The following is a 3,252-nucleotide window of genomic DNA, read 5'->3' on the forward strand; positions in this document are numbered from 1 at the left end:
GTATTTTTAATTTCCTCAGCCAAAAGCCTCCTATTCTGATTTCGAGATTGCGAGAGTGTTTGATACATCCGTTAAGTATCACTAAGATTTAGCATGGAACCAGGAAAATATAAAAGGTCCCTGTTTATATATAGATTGATTAGGTATATTCATACATATGATAGATTTTTGTGTTTTCTGAATAAGTTATCAATTTCTATAGAATCTTGATACATTTTTTTTTCTCATTAAACTTTTGTTTTAATGGGTCTTAAAATTCTGTGACAGATTTTTGGTAAAGTTGTTTCCATGAAAAAGTACTGATTTAAAAAACTAGTAACTTAAAACTGCCACACACACACACACACACACACACACACACACACGGTCCACAAAACATTATCCTTTCCTTCTGAAGGTTTTATGATGCACTGTTATCATAACCAGTCTTTTACTATTAAACGTAAATGGCCAATTGACACAAACAGTTCTGAGACCCTTCTTCCACCACTGATTAAGATGGGTGGCAGGTATTGGGGATAATACTCATTTAGCATTCTGAGCTTTCTGGGCAGACTTGATGACTTTGCCAGCTCCAGCTGCCTTCTTGTCCACTGCTTTGATGACATCCACAGCAACTGTCTCATGTCACAAACAGCAAAACAGCCCAGAGGAGGATAGTCAGAGAAGCTCTCAACACACATAGGTTTGCCAGGAACCATATCAACAATGGCCAGATTTCAAGAACTTGGGACCATCTTCCAGCTTTTTTCCAGAACAACGATCTATCTTCTCCTTCAGCTCAGCAAACTTGCAAGCAATGTGGACTGTGTGACAATCCATCAGAGGTGCATATCTAGCACTGATTTGGCCTGGATGGTTCAGGATAATCACCTGAGCCACGAAGCCAGCTGCTTCCATTGGTGGTTCATTTTTGCTGTCACCAGCTATGTTGCCACGATGAACATCTTTGACAGATATGTTCTTGACATTGAAGCCCACATTGTCCCCAGGAAGAGCCTCCCTCAAAGCTTCATGGTGCATTTCAACAGACTTGACTTCAGTTGTAACATTGACTGGAGCAAAGGTGACCACCATGCCAGGCTTAAGAACCCCAGTTTCCACTTGACCCACTGGGACAGTACCAATACCACCAATTGTGTAGACTTCCTGGAGAGGCAGATGCAAGGACTTATCAGTTGGACACGTTGGTGGCAGAATGCAATCCAGAGCTTCAAGCAGTGTGGTTCCACTGGCATTCCCATCTTTATAGGTGACTTTCCATCCCTTGAACCAAGGCATGTTAGCACTTGGCTCATGCATGTTGTCATCATTCCAACCAGAAATTGGCACAAATGCTACTGTATCGGGGTTGTAGCCAATTTTCTTAATATAGGTGCTGACTTCCTTAATGATTTCCTCATATCTCTTCTGGCTGTAGGGTGGTTCAATGGAATCCATTTTGTTAACACCAACAATTAGTTGTTTTACACCCAGTGTGTAAACCAGAAGGGCATGCTCATGGGTCTGCCCATTCTTGGAGATACCTGCTTCAAATTCACCAACACCAACAGCAATAATTAGGACAGCACAGTCAGCCTGAGATGTGCCTGTAATCATGTTTTTGATAAAGTCTCTATATCCTGGGGCATCAATAATGGTCACATAATACTTGTTGGTCTCAAATTTCCCAGGGAGAAATCAATGGTGATATCACGTTCTCATTCAGCTTTTAGTTTATCCAAGACCCAGGCATACTTGAAAGAACCTTTTCCCATCTCAGCAGCCTCCTTCTCAAATTTTTAGATAGTTATTTTGTCAATCCCACCATATCTGTAGATCAGATGGGCAGTTGTGGTAGACTTGCCTGAATCTACATGTCCAATGACAACGATGGTGATGTGAGTCTTTTCTTTTCCCATTTTGATTTAGGTTTAGCAGTGGTTTTCATAACACCTGTGTTCTGGCAGCAAACCTGTTGTGAAAAAAGTGAATCTCAATACATTTTAGTTGGTTATATCTTCTGTTAATGTCATATGCTAAGTACTTCTAGTGTCATGTGTCCATGGCAAAATCCAAATATAAAATAAAATAAACACTGTGTAATTCTAATGTATAGAGATTCAAGCAAAGCCATCAGGGTATGGTCCATCTCTTTATTGGTTGGACTTTATACCTTCCCTCCTGGCTTCATTCTTTAACAGACTCTCTCAACATTATTAATTGAGTTTCAGTAAAGATAGAATTCTCGTTCTTTAATAGTTACAGCAAAGGCTTGAGACGGAATACCAGTAGTATTTTGGGTTACTTGGACATCCATGGATCAATTGTTGTGGTCAGAGACATGATATGCCCTGAAGGTAGGCTTGATTCTCCTTAAATCAATAGTTGAAATCAGCCATAAATGTCCACATGAAATGAGAGAGACTGCAAGAAGTTTTCGCATTGGAAAATCAAGGTACATACCAAAAGAAATGGTAAAGGATAGTAGGCATCTATGTTCACCAGTGTTGATAAAAATCTTCTTAGTGCATTATCTTTATCTTTACCAGTCAAGGAATTTTCTTACTAAGAGATAATTTTCTTGTTGAAAAATAGGAAAAAAAAAGTTTAAAATTTTACTTAAAAGTTTCTTAATTCATATCCCTGGGACCTAGACTTTATCCAGTCCTTTGCATTGCTTTTGAGAAGGCACAAGCATGATTTTAATAAACACATTTTCATCTTTTCCAGCATTTGGCCTTGTGACTTTGTATCAGCAGTGTAAATGTTATAGGAATTGGACTGACCATTTGCAAAGAGAAAAAAACCTGACAGTGTGTGTTGGTGGAGAATCAATTCTAGAAATAAATAGAATATAACCTTAGCATGTTAACCTTAATTATCTAAGCAAATATTACACATTCTGACAGTGCATCATAAATAGACATCTCTTTGTTATAGGAATCCTCTTCCAGATTTAGGAGTGTGGAGTGGTTCCCATGTTTCCTTCATTACCCTAAGTAGAAAATTGTTGGGGGGATCCATTTTTTCAGTGTTATAGAATATGAAATCTTGGTAAGGTTTGGAAATTTCTATGTCTCCTTTCTTGATGTGAACCTCCTAAGGCATAAGATGTAAAGGTAGCAAGTATAGGCTTGTGAGGACAATCCAAAAACTAGTCCCAGATCTCCTGTGGCCTATGCATGTATCTGTGTATAAGTAACTTTAACTATTGGTATTTCAAACTCTTCATATTAAAATATGTTAGTAACTCCCCTATATCCATGACAT

General features: G+C 38.5%; 1 pseudogene; it reads right to left on the reverse strand.

The window, feature by feature from the left end:
• Positions 1-525: 525 nt before the first annotated feature.
• LOC129503823 (elongation factor 1-alpha 1-like) lies at positions 526-1,901 on the reverse strand (annotated as a pseudogene).
• Between the last annotated feature and the right edge of the window lie 1,351 nt (positions 1,902-3,252).

This window comes from Nyctereutes procyonoides, unplaced genomic scaffold, assembly GCF_905146905.1.
Source record: "Nyctereutes procyonoides isolate TBG_1078 unplaced genomic scaffold, NYPRO_anot_genome, whole genome shotgun sequence".
NCBI classification, from domain to species: Eukaryota; Metazoa; Chordata; class Mammalia; order Carnivora; family Canidae; genus Nyctereutes; species Nyctereutes procyonoides.